The following is a 21,186-nucleotide window of genomic DNA, read 5'->3' on the forward strand; positions in this document are numbered from 1 at the left end:
CTATGGCATGATTCCACCAATTTTTGTGCATCAAGCTCGGCAGTGGGCCAATAAAACCCTGCTAACCTGGATTTTTTTACGATAGTGGCGGATGCCTCATGGGCCCCACATGATCCCTCGTGCAGCTCCTTGAGGACCTGTTGTCCCTCTTCCGGTAGAATGCATTTTAACCATGGATGGCTAAATGACTTCCTATAAAGGCAATCATTGATCATGGAGAAATAGGCCGCTTTTCTAACGATCCGTCGAGCCTCCTCCTTATCGATGGGTAGAGCTCCCTCTGACAAATACTGGCGAAGGGCTGTCCGCCAATCATCTTCTACCGTTGTGAGTAGGGATACTTCTTCGGAGACAAATGCCGGAGCTACTTTAACCTCAAAGGGACACTGCGGATCTGTCCAGTTTTCCTCACTGGAAGCCATTTTTGCTAGGTGGTCGGCTTCAGTGTTTGATTCTCGGGGCACATGGACCAATTCCCATTTGGTTTCTTTAGCTTCGAGGTGGTCCAGTAAGTTTTTGACCTCGGCAACGTATTTGGCCAGAACGTCATCCTTCACCTCATAATTTTTGATCACTTGATTGACCATCAACTTGGAGTCACTATAGATCACGATCCGCTCGGGAGTGATTTCTTTAAGCAGGCGTAACCCTAATATTAGAGCCTCATATTCTGTGGCATTATTGGTGGCATGGAAATCCAACTTCGCTGCGTACCGTAATTTTATGTATTGGGGGCCTTTGATCACGATACCTATGCCAGCTCCCTCCGCAGAGGAAGCCCCATCCGTGTACATCGTCCACTCCTCTACTTGAGATTTAGGGAGATTCACCCCTTCTTCTGTGAATTCGTTCACAAAGTCTGCCAAGACCTGACTTTTTAAGGTGGTCCTGCTCTCATATCGCACATCAAATTCTCCGAGGTGAATTGCCCATTCCATCAATCTCCCTGAAGTGTCCGGCTTTTGCAATACCTTTCTCATGGGTATATTCGTACGAACTATGACTGTGTGGGCCTGGAAGTATGGCCTAAGGCGGATTGCCGTGGTGACGATGGCCAGAGCCATTTTATCAAGTTTAGAATACCTAGTTTCAGCATCCTTCAATACTTTGCTCACATAATAGATAGGATACTACTGGCCATCCTCTTCTCTTATCATGACTGTGCACACAGCTTTCTCCGTAACTGAGACATACATGTAGAGATTTTCACCTTTTAGAGGTCGGCTCATCATGGGCGGTTCCGTGAGAAACCGCTTGATCCCCTCGAAATCCCTTTCACAATCCTCATTCCACTCGAATGCCTTTTGCTTCTTGATGACTTCATAAAAGGGCTGACACCTATGAGCTGAACAGGAAATAAACCTGCCCAAGGCCACGATCCGCCCATTGAGGCGTTGCACTTCCCTGATGTTCCGCGGTGCCTGCATTTCCAGAACGGCCTTAACTTTGTCGGGATTTGGGCTCACTCCATTTTCGCTAATCATGAATCCCAGGAACTTTCCATATGTTGCACCAAAAGTACATTTTTCCGGGTTTAGCTTAATATTGTGGCATCAGAGTACGGCCAGTACCTCCCTTACATCATCAGCATGCTTTTCCAAGTGGTGCTTTTGATGATCATGTCATCCACATAGACAGAGTAGTTATCACCTTTGCTTTCCGCGAATATTTTGTTCATCATCCGCTGATAGGTGGCGCTTGTGTTCTTAAGCCCAAAGGGCATGACCTTGAAGCAATAAGTGGCTTGGTGAGTCACGAACGAGGTCTTGATTCTATCCGAAGGCTCCATGGGGATTTGATGATAACTCGACTTCACATCTGTGAAGGAATACATAGCATGTCCAGCGGTTCCATCTACGAGTACGTCAATACATGGCAAAGGATAATTGTCCTTGGGACAAGCTTTGTTGAGATCCGTAAAGTCGATGCACATGCGGTAGGACCCGCCTGCCTTCTTCACCAAAACGACGTTCGCCAACCATTGTGTATAAAGGACCTCTTCAATGGCGTCTGCTCATTGGAGCTTGGTGATCTCTTCCTCTATCACCTTCTGCCTTTCAAGGCCATGGTTTCTCCGTTTCTGAGCTACGGGAACTGCATCTTTGTCGATGTTAAGTTTGTGAGTAATCACGTCTGGACTGATCCCTGGGAGGATCTCATCTTTCCATGCAAAGACGTCCTCGGCTTCATGGAGAACTTTGGTGATTGCTTCTTTAACTTCACCTTTGAGCCCTTTAGCCATTCGAACCTGCTTTTCGTCCGCCATGAGGTACATTTCAGTCTCGCCCAAGGCCATTGTGACGAGTTCCTCTTCATCTTCGTCCTTAGATTGGGGGCGGATCATTAGTGATGCCGAATATGTCTCCTGAGCCATCTTTTGGCTCCCTCTGATCATTACGCCTCCCTTGGTCGTAGGGATGTAAAGAGTTAAGTGGCGTATGGAGATGAGGGCAGCTGCCTCAGAAATAAAGGGCCATCCGAGGATAATATTATAGGCTAACTGACCGTCCAAGATAGAAAATTCTAGATCACCTCTCCAGATTTGATCTTCATCTGCCAACTCACAATCTAACGTTACTTGGCCTTTTGTCTGAATGGTGTGTCCTGTTACCCCCGGGATATCCACTACAGTTGGTTCTACTTGGACTGGATCAACCTTAAGTTTGGCGAAAGCTCCTCTTGTGATGACATTGCATGAGCTCCCGGTATCAATCATCACCCTTTTCATCTCCCAGCCTTCCATCATCATAGTAATGACCAAGGCATCTGCATGAGGAGAGATCTCTGGTCCTGAATCCGCAAATGGGCGATTCAGCGATGTCCTGTCAAGAGCAGTGGTTCTTTTCTTTTTCAGTACTGGTTGATACCCAGGTCCGCCTGCTATGACATTGATGGTCCCCTTTCCTTTCTTCTTCGGGTCATCCTTGGATCTATCACCATCGCCCTTTTTTCCATCGTTTTGGATGAACCGATCCAATTTGCCTCTCTCAATGAGACGCTCTATTTCTCGAGCTAACTCCCAACATGCATCTGTGTCATGGCCATTTTTCCTGTGATACTTACAATAATTTTTAGGATTTTTACTAGTATTGGTATACTCCCCCCCTTTTGGTTCGGGGTATGAAATGCTCTGCTTGTGTTGACTGTTCTCAATCCACATAAGCACTTCACTTTTGGAAGCATTGAGAGGTGTGAAGGAGGTGACAAATGCCGATTTGTTTTTAGAACCTCTTCGCCTACCTCAAGAGGAGGAATCCTGATGTTTGTCCTTTTCCCTATCTCGATGACGAGATTCGCTTTTGTCCCTCCTAGGCGGAGATGCTGATTCACGGCGAATGTCATCTACCTCCATAAAGTCTTTGCAGCGCTCTATTAGTTCTGCCATGCTGGTAGGCTTCTTGCGAATTAGATCCTCCTGTAAACTCTTACAAGTGGTATTTTTTACCAGAGATTCCACTGCTATGGAGATATCTACATCCACAATTTGTATACACAATTTGTTGAAGGATTTTATATAATCTCGAAGGGATTCATTCGCCTTCTGCTTTAATTCAAAGAGCTTCCTGGATTTGACCACTAGAGGGATACAGCCAGCGAATTTAGCGCAAAATTCTCTGCTTAGTTGGTCCCAACTATCTATCGAGCCAGGTGGTAATGATTGGAACCAGCCGTAAGCGGGACCTCCTAACGTGGTGACAAACATTTTGCACAGCACTGGCTCAGTTGCACGGTTGAGGCGAAGCAATATTCGGTATTTTTGGACATGGGCCTCTGGGTTGTCAACACCCGTGTATATGGCAAGATTTGGTATTTTAAAATGCCTATCCGTTTCTTCTGCCTCAATCCAAGCCGTGAAGGGCGAATCTCGATTGGCGAACGGATTATGCCTGGCATTCTCCTCATTCATGCGAAGCACCGCAGCTCGAACTCTGTCGTCAAAATTCTCCGGATCCGCCCTTGGGCGACCCCTCCATGGAGATCTGCTTGGAGAAGATGATGAACTAGATCCCGAAGATGGATCTGAAGGTGATCGTCCGCCACGTCCGCCTCCGTTTCCACGTCCGCCACTTCCTCCACCTCCACCTCCTCCCCCCGGGGGAGCCTGACCGTTACCCCCTCTAGAGCCTCCTAAAGGAATGTGTCTATCATTCCCGTGGTGTGGTGGTGGTGGTGGTGGCTCGCTTGGATGTGGCGCGTCTACTGGCCTTTTGCTCTGTCTACGCCCAGTAGGTGGGGGTGATCTGCCCTTGCGGGAGGATCTCGGTCTTTGGGGCGAGGGCGATTCGGACCGCCTACTTTTCTCTTTTCTACGCTTTTTATGTTTTCGCCCTTCCGATCTACCCAAGGAGAGATTTGACCATGGTCGCCTTGGGATACCTGATCCGCCCAGATTGATCCCATGGCTAGTAGATCCACCAGCAAGAGTTTGATTGTTCCTTTGACTTCCTCCTGCGCCAGCAGGGAATAACTCTCGATTGATCGGTCGTTCTCCCAACGCCACCGTGGTAGTTACTATAGATTCTGTATTGTGGGCTTGGAGAAACGAAGAATTGTGGGCGTTTGGTCCTAGATTCATCTGGGGCCAAGAAGATATCGTAGATGAAGGCGCTAAGCTCCAAACCGGAGGAATGGTCATGAACGACCGTAGGCGGTCACCTGTTTCAGAGCCAAACTTTTCCCCTATAGCTTCTGCATACATGTTGATGAATGCGTCTGGGGGCATACTACTTTCAGCTTGTGTTGTGGGAACATTCGAATCAGTGCGGCCAGCACTAGTTATTGGCGGTGTTTCAACCCCTGAGGAGGGGTTATGATCTCCATTTGTCATATTTCTTATAACCGTGAATGAAAACCCTTTATTTGTTTAAGGATTCCACGTTCACTGCACCAATTGATGACAAGTAGAGAAATTCTGATCAACTTCCGTCCCTGTGGGGGCGTCGTTGGGTTCGACGGGGGGAAGCTCCGATGCCAAAGTCAGTAAGCATGAACAAAAGGGCAAACTGAATTGACAAAGGGTAAGGGAATGTGTGTGTACCTGGATAGCCTGAGACGTAGGCTATATATAGCTAGAAAGTTGTAACCTTCAGTAACTAGAAAGTCTCCATTAATGTTCCATTGATGGCGGTTACAAGTTATCCTTAAGCTGGCGTTTAGCTAATTGATAGCTCATTAATGGTCTTTATGGCCAGGTCGGCTCAGCCGTTATAATGGCGAATGAGTGTCCAAGGAGATTCGCCTCATAGGTTCGCCGGCGGGTCTCTTTTAATGGGCCCTTGGAGATCCGGTGATCCGCCAGGCGGATCTCGTCAATACGCGGCATTTCCTTAGGTGAATATCCCCCTAAGTCCTCAGGATAATATCTCAATGTTATCATAAATAAACTTGTTTTTGGGGAATGAGATTAGCTTAGAGTTAGTGTATAGTCTAAAGCATAAAATCGCACCGTGAATAAATCAACTCTTTCTTCTCCCCCTCTCTCTCCTATGTATTTTAAATTTATGCAAAATGGGTGATTCTTTACTAAAGTGGCTTTTAATGACATGCTCAAAACGGTTTTCAAAGCGAGAAAGAAAAGGTTTCAAATGAATTTTAAACTTAAAGAAATATGTGATTAGTCCATTATCGCCTAACACGCTGAGTAGGAGGCCGGTGGTTCATAACCGGGCGATGTCGGGGTGCCTAGTAGCCTTTCTCCGGAAAGGAGCTAGCCTTCTCGGCTCGTACCTAAGTTTCACTAACCCTCACCGGTCTCCCGCAAGGGATCGGTGTTCATTTTCTCATTCGTGGGTGGCGACTCTTTCATACTCCGAGCTCCGGTCCTGCCGAGCAGCTTGATTCCATGATTGGTTGCTTTCGGCACCAATCACCGCTTACATCGCCATGAGGTGTCCACCCCCCGGTCCGCCCGGGCAAGGCCGTTCGGCACCTTGTCTAACAAGTGGCGACTCTGCTGGGGAAGCGAGAAATTTGATTCCGGAAGGCGTGTATTAAGCCCTTAACGGGGACGGATCATATTATTTCTTTTCGTATACATTCATAAGCATTATTGCAAACCTTTTGGGTAATTTCCGCGAAACCTCTAGCGAGAGTCCATTCGTCGCTCGAAAGAGGCTAGTGTAAGTTCCCCCTTATAGTAAGGCGCCAAAGGGTCCCCATCCATTCGTTAGGGGCGAATTTGTGCGGTCCTGTGAGGTCCCACGATCAGCCGTGTCAGCATATAGTAGCCTTAGAAGTTGCCATAGGATTACCCGTTACTATTTTTGATGTGATAAATGAATCAGTTCGTGTTTTCAAATTGCCATGATACGTGTCTAATCCTAAAATATGTAAAGAAAATGAAACGATACGTTAATGTATACTCTTAAACCGATATACAAACTACCCCAAAACATCGAAACGATTCGAACTAAAGACGACTTAGTCATCTCGTATGAATGAACTTGTGCGACCCGCCTGGTCCCTTTCCGTGTCCCGAAGAAGGCACATGTTCAGGAAATACGTTATGACGTAAGCACATATTAGTACACATCGTTTTGATGTTAAGGATAGTTATATCTCGATTCAAAAGATTATATTAACGATAGCCGTTATTCACATTCTTTAAATACGTTGGGATAAAACGAAATTATGACGAAACGAAAACAAAGAACATTTCTGTTTTGAACGACCCCGTTGTAACGTAAAGAGTTTTGCAAACATGGCCCGTCCCTTCCGAATAAAAGACAAGCTCTTACGTTATGCCTTGCATTGTTCTAAAGAGAAATGGACGTATCCGCAAAAAGTGACTAAGAAAATAAAAGAAAAGCAAAAATAAACAAACGACCAAAGTCATTCTGTATCTACGATGTATATCCATCCCGAGGGTAGTTAAAGAAAATGAACCAATGCCGTTAAATACGTGCCTCAAGCCGGTATATACGCCGTTTAAAATCATAAAGCCGAATTAAGCTAAACTGCATAATTGCGCCATATGGACGAGACTGTGGGCTTGACTAATGGCTCGATCATTTCGACCGTTACCAAAACTACAAGAAATATGGCCCGATCTGCGTGTTTGCTTAACTCATGCCTAAATGAAAAAGAACGGTAATATCCCTGCTTCGAATAAGCATGCGATTCAATGAAACGTTGACTTTCTATAACCACGCTAGGATGATATATCCCGTAAATTGGAAGAAATAAAGAATTGTTGCTAGCCAAAAGATTACCGTGCGCTCAAATAAGACTCGATGTCTTCTCATGTAGCCAAAACGAGCAAACGGATTCTTGACGTTAAAAACAAACACGTTACGCGATGAGTCCGTTCCTTAAAATAAAAAGTGCTTTCATCACTAAATAAACACATGGTTACGTCTCTCGATAGATCTAAAAAGATCCCGTTGTAATCCAAAAATCGAGACACGAACCCACGCGAATAAAAGGGAACGAGTCATTGTCAATAACGAACGATTGAACCAGAAGAATAACTCGTACCGCGTCTAAATCCGAGATACGCTCAAAAGGGAATCAAAACCCGAACGAATGCGTCTCGCGAAATAACAAAGGACGAGTTATTCGAAAGGACAATCCAGTTGGTCGATATCTTAGTCACTAAACGTTGATACGTCAAAACGAACTGTACTGTCTGATGGATGATTTATTTTTCCGCAATAATCGTCGGCATCACGCATCCCCTGGATCGCAATGTGAGCCCCAAACCAAAATCCTAGGAAAGAGACTTGGACCGTCGAGTGCGTGGAGGAATAAGGGTGGAAGAGAGATGTTGTGATACGTGTAATTAGACTGACGTTTGTTCTTCTTATCTTATATATCCGTAAATAAATAAACGCACACACCACGAATCATGCATATAAAATCATGCATACATACTAATGGATGACCGTTCGCGCAGACTTCATCATTAAGCGGTTGTGGTTTCGCGAGAGTAACCGGCTAGTCAGGCAGTTTGATCAGCTACAAATTGACAATTCTGAATCGGCAGTTATGGCTTCTGAATCATCTTCGTCCGAGTATACTCAGTCTTCTGCCAGTATGTCTGCGACCGACGAAAAAGTGGCCGAATTAGAAAATTCTGTGAACAACATTAATGATCAGTTGGCCGCAATTTTGGCCCAATTAGCTGAGCTGGCATTGAGGGATAACAAGAGTGGTAGTAAGCGCGCTGAGAATGAAGTGAACACTGGTCCCCGCTTCGGGAACGAGGATGACTATCAGGATTATATCCAGAAACAACTTGAGAAAGAGAAGGCTAAGGAAGAGGAGTGGAAGCAGCACATCACTCAAGAGGTGCAGGATCTGCGTGGGGGAAGTTCTGGGAGTCAAGACTTTTATAATTTGAAGAACTACTTGTCGGCAACTGCTTTGCCCTTGAAATTCCGGATCCCGGACATGAAGAAGTTCGATGGAACCGGGGATCCCACGGCTCACATAAATCAGTATGTTAGAGTAATGAAGCACACGATCCTAACTGAGGATCAAGTCCTGGGACTATTCAATACCTATCTAGAGGGAGCTGCCCTCGTATGGTTTCATGCGTTGCCGCTGGTGACGAAGAGAGATTGGAAGGAGTTGGCAAAGTCATTCATCGCCCAATATAGTTTCCACACTATGCTTGAGGTTACTTTGAAGGAGCTGGAGAGTACTAAGCAACAAACTGGTGAGTCTTTTTCCGATTTTGTGAGGAGATGGAGAGCCAAGGCGGCAGTTATGAAGCAGAAGCCGCTTGAGCAGGATCAGATCCGAATGGTAATTGGCAAAACATTGCCGTATATTAAGAGTGAGCTGCGGTATATGCCTTTTACCAATTTCAATCAGATGTATAGCTGCGCCTTGACAGTTGAGGGGGACGGAGAGCCGAAGAAAGCTTATACCAAGTGGACAAAGTCTGGATATAGTGTCGGAGGGCCAAGCGCGACTACAGAATCGGCCGCAGTGAAAGTGCTTGATCTTAATGCTATCGAGAAGAGGCAGTTCGCCAAGTTTGATCAGACCTACGCAAAAGTTTTCGAACGATTGCAGAAAAAAGGGTTGTTGAAAGCCCTCACTCCTTATAACAAGGCACCGCCTGCTCCGCAGATACAAGCTAGGGGATACTGCGAGTTCCACAGTAATTATGGGCACACTATTGAGAACTGCGAGAGACTGAAACACGAGATTCAGGATTTGATTGAGGAAAAGAAGATAGCTGATCCTTCGTCAGCGAACCCTTCCACTAGGCGTAATCCATTGCCTAACCATAGGGTAAGCATGATCGGGTTTGGGCTCGGAGCAAGATTAGTCATGGAATCCTTCGAGGAAAATGAAGAGGAGTTGTTGGACTCCGATGAGAAGAGTAATGTTGGAAATGGTTTATATGTGTCCTTCCTTGGCAAGGAGCAAAAGGGTGAACCGATGGATGAAGGGTTAGACGGTGGAGCACCGTATGATGAAGATAGTGCTGAAGAGACCGGGGAAGGGTCGTCTCGAACTATTGTGCCAGAGTTGAGTCTATTCAGTGGAGGAGAGAATCCCGATGTGCACTTGCGTGAGTATATGCATGATATGTTTATTGAATCCTTCGGGGTGGACGAGATTGCTCAATGGTTCCACCATTCATTAATTGGCGAGCCTTTGGGATGGTTCCACTCGTTGCCTGACTCCTGCAAGCATGATTGGGAACAGTTGTCCGATTTATTCCTAGAGAAGTACAAGAAAGCTAAAGATAAGACTGCGGAGTGTTTTGCGCTCCAAATTGGACCTATTAAGCGTCCGTTGCTAGCTGTCAGTAAATACAACGGAAACAAAGATCTAATGGAGCACCTTCACTTCTACTTGTCAACCATGGGGCCGTTGGGTTTTAAAGAAGAAGAGATCACGAGTTTGTTTAGTAATTCGCTGATGGGTGAGCCGTTGATGTGGTATATGTCGCTCCCGATGCATGTCAAGAGCGATTGGGCTGCAATGACAAAGAGGTTTATCAAAGAGTATACAATATGGATGCTTGCGGAACAAACCCCGGACTCACCCTCTTATGAAACACCTGAAGCGGTGTTAGCAATGCCTAGGTATGGTGGATATCGGGATCCTATTAAGCATGCGAAGTTATTCCGTAACCATATGTATGACGCTGGGTTCCCTCAATGTGAATTACATGAACATTTCCCGGAAACTCTCATGGGAGAAGCCTTGTTGTGGCACCAAGGCCTATCAGAGGAAGAAATGGGTCATTGGATACCTCTTAGGGATGCGTTTGTGTCGAGGTATGAGATGTATGTTCCATGGACGGGATCCCTGGAAGATCTGGATAGGATCAGGCAATTCCCAGAGGAACCGTTTGTGGATTACGCTAGGAGGTGGAGGTATCACTACGAGCAGTGTCATGAAATGATGAGTGATAAGGTGCAGCTCATGTGCATACAGAGAGGCACTATTCCGATGGCGGCAAGAAGGATGAGCAGAGTGTCCCTCGGGGATTATGAGGAGTTGATAGGCTGGGCCATGTATGGATTGGCGGATCCCTTTTATTTGAACTCAAACGTCCCTCATGTAATGGATCTGATGGTTGTGGACATTTGGGAGAGTTCCTCGGAGGAGGAAGATGCCGATCGGAGAATTCCTATCAATATCTGGGATGAATCTGATGACGAGCCGAAGATCGCCGTCATGACAAGATCAGGTCGGGTGGCCGAAGGGAAGGCACCCATGGTTGAGACAGAAATAAGGGAAGGATCGGCTCCCAAGCCAGATGACCAGGTCCTCGAGCAGTTGAAGAAAACACAAGCCAAGTCTACGGTGTGGGAAGTCCTATGTCATTCCAAGTACCACCGTGAGAATCTGATGAAGGAGCTGCAGAATTTGGTCATTTCTACCGATACTGAGCCGACAGCGTTAGTAGGGGCGATTATGGCCCGGAAGAAGGCTGAAATCACTTTCACCGATGAAGATCTCCCAGAAGAGGGGAAGGCTCACAACAAGCCTTTATACATCCGAGCTGCAATTAATGGGAAGAAAACTAGCTGTGTAATGGTTGATGATGGATCAGCCATTAATGTTTGCCCGCTGAAACTCTTGTCCAAATTGGGAGTAGAAAGGGGAGATCTGACTGCCTCGGAAACCGTGATCAGGGCTTATGATGATAGCCGTAGGCACATCGAAGGAGTTTTTAAAGCCAAGCTGAAGGTAGGGCCGCATGAGGAAGAAACTGAGTTCACTGTGCTGGATATACCAGTGACCTTTGCTGTGTTGTTGGGACGCCCATGGTTCCATAAGCTAGGAGGTGTGCCCTCCACGCTCCACTGAATGATCAAATTCCCCTTCGGGGAGGAGATAGTGACGATCAGAGCTAAGAAATTGAGTTCAGTGGCGGCGTTGGGAATTGACCCTCAGCTTTTCTCCGGATTCCAAGTTTCTAGGATCTACGAGTCTAGCATGACCGCCGATGTGGTGAAGATGATGAAAGGGGGTTTCATCCCCGGTATGGGCTTGGGAGCACACCATCAAGGGTTGCCAGAATTTCCAGACTTCAAGAGTCAGAAAACCCGGAGGGGTTTGGGATATGAGCTGGGAGGTCCGTCCAACACAGGTGGTGAGGGACAGGTGGGCCTAAAGAAGTATTTTGTGAATGAGGGGCACGGGAAGGTTTATTCTGGGACTCCCGAGTCATGGACTAGCGCCGAAGGAAAGATTCTGCCAGGTTTTGAGATCTTCAATGATGTCACCAGCTGGAGCAAAGGAGAGGCGAGCTGCTTCGTCGAGGAGATCATGATGTTAGATTTGAATGCCGAGGAGCAGGTGATCATAATGAAAGCAACTGTGGGAGCGGTGGATGAGCCCAACACCTCCGAGCCTTATGAGAAACCCGAGAACCCTGTTGATGACAATTGTATTACTGCTTTATTTGAATCCGATGATGTACTCGCCAACACTATCAATGAAATGAATTCTGATTTTGCTTACTTGCTTGATGTTGATTCTGATCATTCCATGCATTCTCATTCATATAACATGCCTACATTTGAAATCAATACAATAGAAATGTCAACTTTCAATCTTGGCACGGATGAAAATCCTAAACTTATACAAATTGCTCAAGAATTAACTACTGAAGAGAGGAAAGAATTTGAGAGAATAATTAAAAAAATACGAAATAGTGTTTGCTTGGACATACGAAGACATGCCAGGAATCGATCAATCAATCGTAACTCACCGTATTCCAACATACCCCGATGCTAAGCCCGTGAAATAGAAACTCCGACGCATGAGGCCAGAATGGGCAGATAAGATCAGAGAGGAAGTGAAGAAACAGTTAGAAGCAGGGTTCATCGAAGTAATCGACTATCCCCCTTGGGTCGCAAATGTAGTGCCAATCGCGAAGAAGGACGGCAAAGTGAGAATGTGCGTCGATTATAGAGATCTTAACAAGGCATGCCCCAAAGATGAATTCGCATTGCCTCACATCGACGTATTAATCGACAGTGCAGCATCGAGCGTCTTGCACACAAATGTGGATGGCTTCATGGGCTACATGCAAGTTCAGATGGCAGAAAAGCACAAGGCAAAGACCTCGTTCACAACTGAGTGGGGAACGTACTGCTATAGGGTAATGCTGTTTGGTTTGAAAAATGCCGGGGCAAATTATCAACGGATGGCTACGGCACTGTTCCATGATATGATACACAAAGAGGTGGAAGTTTATATGGATGATATGATGGTCAAGTCGGACACGAGAGAGGGGCATTTCGCTACACTTGAAAAGTTTTTGGCCCGAATTGCAGAGTTCAAGCTAAGGTTGAACCCGAAGAAGTGCTTCTTTGGCGTTTCATCGGGGAAGATCTTAGGCTATGTGTGATGCTGCTAAAATATATAGCAATAAACAGGACAAGTGTATCCTTTCGCAACAAGTAGTACAGTGCTTAAGCACGAGATCGAACCACAAGGACTAGTTGCCACAACTGATTATTCTAGCAAAGACGGGTGATTGTTCAGGATGTTGAATAAATGTCGAAAAGTTGATAAGCAGATCAATTTGCAAACAAAATATAAAAGAGACTTTTGGTCGGGAGGATGTGGTCTAATTGATGAAACAATCCAGGATGAGGATTCCCTTGATTGGCTTCCTTGTATGACTTACTGGGATTCAGGTTTATATCCTAATGATAGTTGACGATAATCACCTAATTAGCCACTTGAAGACTGCCAATCTTGTGTGGTCTATTCGCACAACTTTGGTTAACGCATAGCCTAGGTCATGCAAAGCGTTAGGTTCAGTGGTGATTAAGGCAAGAGCCATAGCACAGCCACAAATCCGCACTCCTAGTGGTCTCTAGTGAGGTCAGATTATTCTGGTTCAGGATAGGTGGTTCCTTGGTCAGGCACCCACCTGTCAACAATCCCAAACTTGTCAGAATCGAGGAGCTTGACGTTCCATAATTTCAGGCTAGTTGATCATCATCGAATCTCATTCTAACAATAACTCCTAATTCTAACAAATTTAAGGCACTAAGCTTGCATAATCTGATCAATTGGGAATAATTCCCATAAACCCAAATCCCTAATCATTCTAGGTTACACAATCAATCTCATCCCCATCCCAGGTTGGATGGGGATTAGTTCATGGTCAAACTAATCAACTCACAGAGGCACAAATTATCAACATGAATCATCATTAATTAAAGAAGCAAAAAGTAAAAGACAGAGTTAGGAGTTTAGAGATCTAAAACCCGGTTTGTCTGATTCTGATTACACAATGGAGAGAACTCCCCTCACCAATCTTGAATAAAACAGCCATTCCCTAAAATCTACTAAAAAGGAAGAAGGAAGGAGGAGGAAGAGATCAATTAAGCAGAAAAAGAAAAGGTAAACGTCACAAAGGAGGCATATTGTTCTATTTATAGTGCTAGGTGTGTCAGGGGTATTTTGGACATTTATTTTGGCCAGAATTCGCGCCCTGAAGGTGAGAAAATGCTGGGAAATTGCTTCCCAGCGTCTCGTCTCGTCTCGTCGAGACAAGAGGTGTCTCGATGAGACGAAAGGGTGTCTCGGTGAGAAAATGGGTGTCTCGTCGAGACACCATGTGATGGTCCCCTTTGGTAACCATCGGGCCGCCTCGTCTCGGCGAGACAGGCTGTGTCTCGGCGAGACGAGGGCCTGTCTCGATGAGACAGACACGGTCTCGGTGAGACAGGTGTTGAGAAGTCCGCAAACCCCTCCTGGATGCATCTGTTTCGGTCCCTGCTTCTAGCATTTGTTCTGGTGGTCCTTGAACTGTCCGGAAATGCTCAAAACGTCCTAAAAACACCTGAGAGTACAGAAAATGCCATAAATAACGGAAATGATTCCTTTTAACTAAAAGATAACAGAATGATACGAGGTTGAGCAGAAATAAAGCAAGAACGAACTAAAACGATCCTAAAATCTCCATATAAATGGGAGCTATCAACCCCCCCACACTTGAATCTTGCTTGTCCTCAAGCAAGAAAGAGTCACAAGCAGCGAAATTTCAACGAATAGCTCCCGTGCACAGACAAGGATCTATTGTACTTTTATAATCCATATGGTTTCAGACTACTCTAGTTGCAATTAAAAACAAAGTGAACCTCATATAAATTCCCCAAAACTGATTAATTAGTTTTATCAACCAACACTTTACGAAAGCGAAAGGCGAGGACTAAGGTTGCTAGCTCACAGGTGGTCGCTCTTACGCTCAAGTGTTTGGGTGTCATATGAATTTGGCAAGCGCTCTACAGTGTATTTGCACAAAATGGTCACGTTGGAATTGCATCATCCATCCGGTTGAAATCATGCATCACAAATAAACAAGATCAGAGGTCTTTAAAGGGTTGTAACGTAGGCTAAGGTTTGGGGGTAGGAAGAAGGTAATTTAGGCAAAAAGTTAATGACTCAACTCAAAGATTGGCACTTTTTCCGCCATGTGCGGGGTAGAAGCTCAAGGTTGTTTTATTTCAGTTCGGGAAGCAATTAAAGAATGTCTTTTGTCCTTTCCTCTACATCTTCTTCGGTTCAATTTTTGAACAATAAATTCTCTTTTCTTTTCTTTTGAGATAGAGGGGACAAAGAGTCAATTTGAATAGGTTACTTCTTCTATTTAGGATTACAACCTTTTAGTGATAGCTAATTGAAACTTGAAGGATGTGTGCCTAAGGATTTAAGTTAAGTCAATTAACTCGGGTAAGGAAGGGTATTTAGGAAGGCTAAGGGCTTGTAACAAGGTCGATCAAAGGAAATGGGTAAATAAGGCTCAAAGGGGTTTATCTAGTGGAGTTTGTAAAGGATTTTGGGCTACTCAAAGACTGGGCTGCATTCACAAATGGCTAATCCTAGGTTGCCTAATCATTTCAAGTTCAATTATAACACAACATTCAACCAGTATTGGATGCAATTGCTATGAGCATAATGACAATACCTGTAATCCCACACCTAAGAGATCGATTGTCCCTAAAAATGAGTCTAAAATATCAACCTTTAGGCTCTAGCTCACAATTTCAGGGTTATTTGCAACAATCCTAGCCTCGCCTAACGAAACGTTCCATGTCAATCTTAGTTAAATAACACTCTTTGGGGACTCAAATGTTGTTCACAAGTTTTAGCATGCATCGATTTCACTGAACTTTCCGACTTTCAAGCACAACTTCAACTGTAATGTCAAGAATGCTAGACGCCTCAAAAATCAACTGCCTAAGATTCTTATTCTTTTTATTTCTGACTACTGAAAGCACAAACAAAGTCTCTAAACAAAAATACAAATAGTGTAGAAAGCATGCAATTGGTATATGTACAAAATGTCCTATCCTATTTGTCTCCTTCCCCCCCCCCCCCCCCCCACACTAGATTATGCATAGAAATCCCAAAACATGCATATTTAGAAAGCAAAACACAAGGGAAAGAAGAGATATAGGATAGGAGAAACTCCCTTATGGGGCGTCCATGTAACGTAGTGTCTCCACTGCGCCCAAGTCAGCTTCATAGATTTTAAGACGCTGCCCATTGACCTTAAACGGGGGACTGTTGCCGTTCGTGATCTCCACTGCTCTGGAGGAGAATAACTGGGTGACCTCAAATGGCCCATACCATCTTGACTTCAACTTACCCGGGAATAAACGCTGTCTGGTGTTATACAGCAACACCTTATCCCCTACCTCAAAGTGACGTTTGATTATTCTCTTGTCGTGCCATCTTTTTGTTTTCTCCTTGTAGATCCGTGAGCTCTCATAGGCACCAAGCCTGAACTCTTCCAAGGCATCCAACTGCAGTAAACGGTTTTCTCCTGCAATTCTTGCATCAAAATTTAGAAAATGTGTAGCCCAGTAGGCTCTATGTTCGAGTTCGATAGGGAGATGGCATGCTTTACCATAAACTAGCCTAAATGGAGACATGCCAATTGGTGTTTTAAACGCGGTCCTGTATGCCCATAGTTCATCGTCTAATTTGAGAGACCAATTATTTCTAGAGGAATTCACAGTTTTTTCAAGAATAGCTTTGATTTCTCTATTAGAAACTTCTACTTGGCCACTGGTCTGAGGGTGATACGGGGTTGCCACTTTATGAGTGACCCCGTATTTATGCAGGACCTGTCTAAAAGCCTGGTTGCAAAAATGAGATCCACCATCGCTAATAATGGTGCGGGGAGTGCCGAACCGTGTGAAAATGTTCTTTTGCAAGAACCGGATGATAGCCCGCGCATCATTACTAGGCAAGGCTACAGCCTCAACCCATTTGGAGATGTAGTCTACGGCTACAAGGATGTACTCATTGTTGAATGACTTCGGGAAAGGACCCATGAAGTCTATTCCCCAAACATCAAAAATTTCACAGACTAAAATGGGTTTCATAGGCATGGCATGTCTTTGTGAAATGTTGCCAGTTCATTGACACTTATCACAGTTTTTAACAAAATCAAAAGCGTCACGAAAGATGGTGGGCCAATAAAGCCCACTCCGAAGTACCTTAGCTGCGGTCCTATCTGCCCCGTGATGTCCACCTACCTCTTTGGAGTGGCAGAATGCAAGGACAGAGGCAGTCTCCTCCTCAGGTATGCACCGGCGAATAATGTTGTCGCCACAGACTTTGAACAAATAGGGGTCATCCCAAAAATATTGTTTCGCATCATGCAGGAATTTTCTCCGCTGTTGGTAGGAGAATTCTAGTGGGATCACCTTTCCTACAAGGAAGTTAGCAAAATCAGCGAACCAAGGTACATGTTGTATTGACAACAAGTATTCATCGGGGAATTTCTCTTGGATGTCGGCAGTCGTTTCCTCATTCCTTTCCTCCTGTTCCAATCTGGAGAGATGATTAGCAACCACATTCTCCACTCCCTTCTTATCTTGTATCTCCAGATCAAACTCTTGCAGCAACAAGATCCACCTAAGGAGCCTAGGTTTCGCATCCTCCTTAGAAAACAAATACCTCAATGCAGCATGATCAGTGTAAACAATGACTTTGGACAGCACTAAATATGAACGAAATTTTTCAAGTGCAAAAATCACAGCTAATAATTCCTTTTCTGTGGTTGTGTAATTTACTTGAGCATCATTAAGGGTTTTACTAGCATAAGAAATTGGTTGGCAAATTTTGTCCACCTTCTGCCCTAAGCATGCACCTACAGCTGTGTCGCTAGCATCACACATTAGTTCGAAGGGTAAATCCCAATTGGGACTAACCATAATGGGAGCTTTGGTCAGTTTATCCTTCAAGGTATTGAAAGATTCCAGGCATTCGGGTGTGAAAACGAAAGTAGCATCCTTCAATAGCAATTGGGTCATAGGCCTGGAAATTTTAGAAAAATCTTTTATGAAACGTCTATAAAAGCCAGCATGGCCTAAAAAACTCCTGACTGCTTTGACATTGGAGGGAGGGGGCAATTTTTCAATGACCTCAATTTTAGCAGGGTCTACCTCAATACCTTTTTGTGACACCTTATGGCCTAAAACAATACATTCGGTGACCATAAACTGACATTTTTCCTAGTTTAGGACTAGATCAGTTTCCTCACATCTTTGCAGCATTAAACCTAAGTTATGCAAACAGCTATCAAAGGTTGTCCCGAAAATAGAAAAATCATCCATAAAGACCTCCATGAAATTTTCTATCATGTCAGAAAATATAGCTGTCATGCACCTCTGAAACGTAGCAGGTGCATTGCATAGCCCAAAGGGCATCCGTCTATATGCAAAAGTCCCAAAAGGGCATGTGAAAGTGGTGTTCTCCTGATCATCATGATCCACTAAGATTTGCATGTAGACCGAATACCCATCCACACAACAGAAGAAGAACTTACCTGCCATGCGTTCAAGCATTTGATCGATGAACAGCAAGGGGAAATGGTCCTTCCGGGTGGCGTCGTTCAATTTCCTGAAATCCACGCACATTCGCCACCCTGTCGTTTTCCGCACTGGAATCAACTCATTCTTCTCGTTCAACGTCACTGTTGTGCCTCCCTTCCTTGGCACCATATGCACGGGACTCACCCACTGGCTGTCAGAGATCGGAAAGATCATCCCTGCATCAAGCAACTTAATCACCTCAGCCTTCACCACCTCCTTCATTTTTGGATTAAGCCTTCTCTGTGGTTGAGCAGTCGGCTTCACTTTATCTTCCATATAGATCCGATGTTCGCAAAGTGACGGGCTGATCCCTTTTATGTCAGACATTTGCCATCCAAAAGCCTCCTTATGCTTCCTTAGCACCTCCACCAAGCGATCTTCCTCATGACCTGTAAGTTTAGCAGAGATAATCACAGGTAAATGTACAGGTGGTGCTAAAAATACATATTTTAAATGCGCAGGCAAAGGTTTTAGATCGAGTGTCGGTGGTTCTTCGATTGACGTTTTAGGCCTTGTTTTAGTTTCCCTCTCTAGGAGTTCATCGTGCCTGGCCCAATTACATCCTTCTTTACTACCGTCCCCACCGTCTTCATCTGACAGTTCCTCCTCTTCCAGCTCGATGTTAAGACTCTTGACCTCGTTCTCCTGAAAAGTGCTCTCAACCAAAGAGTCAGTAAGGCTCAAGAAATTACAACATTCGTCATCGAACGGAAATTTCATAGACTTCAGAATATTGAATTCCACTTCCTCATTTTGTAAACGGAGAATTAATTTCCCCCCTTCGACATCAATCAGAGTCCGTCCTGTCGCGAGGAAAGGTCTCCCTAATAGGATAGGCACTTGATCGTCCTCCTCGATGTCCATTATCACAAAGTCGGCCGAAAAAATGAACTGGTCTACCTTTACCAACAGGTCTTCTACCACCCCCACTGGTCGCCTTATCGATCTGTCTGCCAACTGTATGGTGACTGATGTTGGTTTTGGATCTCCCATCCCCAGTTTCCTGTAAACAGATAAAGGCATTAAGTTAATGCTTGCCCCTAGATCACACAACGCACGTTTAAAATGCACTTTGCCTATTGTGCAGGGTATGCTAAAACTACCAGGATCCTTAGATTTTTTTTGGTAGTGGGTTTGTGAGCATCGCAGAACATTCCTGGCTCAGCATTACAGTCTCATGATCTCCTAATCTTTTCTTTTTAGAGATTAATTCTTTTAAAAACTTTCCATACACAGGCATATTTTCAAGAAGTTCAAGGAACGGGAGATTAATCTCTATTTTCTTAAACACATTAAGCATTTTTGAATAATCCTTATCTAATTTAGCTCTTCTAGAAGTAGGGTAAGGTAATGTCACCTGTGTTTGTGGTTCAGCAGTGTTAGTTATCGAAACTGGATCAGAAACACTTACTTGGGGAGAAGATGGACCCGATAAGATATTACCAGTAACTGGGTCTAATCCCTCGTCACGTTGAGGCACTAATTTTGGTCCTTTGACCTGTGTTCCACTCCTGAGCATGATTGCTCATGCTTCCTCTTCTGCCAACTTACTCACTTGCTTCTGAAGTCTTTGACAGAATGCTTCATTGTGTGCCAATCTTCTCTCTATGGCACTCATACTTTCTATCAGAGCGTCCACGTCCCTCTCCAGGTTGAATTCAGAACTGGCCCTTCTCTGCCCGTCCTGCTTTGAATAGAGGATCTGTTCGAGCACCACGGGACATACCACACTTTTGTGCCCTCCGCTGCAAACCTCGCAGCTCACTACTGCCCCTGGTGATCTCAAGTGACTTCCTAGCAGAGCTACCTTTTCTGTGAGTGCTGCTATCTGAGGATTGGATTTTGGACACATCCCAATGCACTCCTCTGATGTTGTAACCCTGCTCTGAGGCGGCTTTACATCTTGCCAACATGCACTCCATTCAGCCAATTCTTTCACCAGATTATAAGCCTGTGTTACGGTTTTGTTGAACAGATTTCCTCCTGCCGCTGTATCAAGAAAAGCACGGCTGACAGGAGATATTCCCGAGTAGAACATATAAACAAGCTGGTACCGCTGGTAATCATGGTGGGCGCACCTTCTCAACAACCTCTGGAATCTCTCCCAGGCTAGATGCAGGTTCTCACTTTCAGACTGCCTAAACGATGCAATTTCACTTCTGAACTGAGCAGTCTTTGATGGGGGGAAATATTTGGCTAGGAAAGCTCATACGGTATTGTCCCAATCGGTGAGAGAGCCTGGCTCAACTGACTGTAGCCATTCTACAGCTTCTTCTGTTAAGGAAAATCTGAACAACTTCTGGTAAACTTGCTCAGATGTAACTTCTTCGCACTTGATGGTGCTGCAATATTCTACGAATTTGTCAAGGTGTGAATTGGGATCTTCGTAGTAATCCCCCTTGAACTGTCCCGAGTTCTGGATCATCTGGATCATCGCTGGCCTTATTTCGAATGATTCTGCTGTTATTGCTGGCTCTAGGATACCGGAGGTGCTTGTCGGCCGTCTCGCCTTTAGCAGCTCCATCACTGACATATCCTCGGCCATTGTATTCTCGACTCAGGCCCTGCAAGAACAGTTTCAGCTTATAAATTCAGATAAGAGTACGATTGATAATAAGTCCCTCGGTTGGAAAAATCCCAAACAATTATTTAAGCTTCGCAATGAATTAATTAATTATAAACAAAAATAGTCCCCGGCAACGGCGCCAAAAACTTGATGCTGCTAAAATATATAGCAATAAACAGGACAAATGTATACTTTCGCAACAAGTAGTACAGTGCTTAAGCACGAGATCGAACCACAAGGACTAGTTGCCACAACTGATTATTCTAGCAAAGACGGGTGATTGTTCAGGATGTTGAA

General features: G+C 44.8%; 1 non-coding gene across 1 annotated transcript; it reads left to right on the top strand.

Annotated features, from left to right (window-relative positions):
- The first annotated feature begins 20,383 nt into the window (after window positions 1–20,383).
- On the top strand, window positions 20,384–20,490 carry LOC136221349 (small nucleolar RNA R71). Its single transcript, XR_010685118.1, has one exon. It is a non-coding gene; the product is annotated as a small nucleolar RNA R71 (small nucleolar RNA).
- Window positions 20,491–21,186: the final 696 nt, after the last annotated feature.

Source organism: Euphorbia lathyris, chromosome 2 (genome assembly GCF_963576675.1).
Source record: "Euphorbia lathyris chromosome 2, ddEupLath1.1, whole genome shotgun sequence".
Classification (NCBI taxonomy): domain Eukaryota; kingdom Viridiplantae; phylum Streptophyta; class Magnoliopsida; order Malpighiales; family Euphorbiaceae; genus Euphorbia; species Euphorbia lathyris.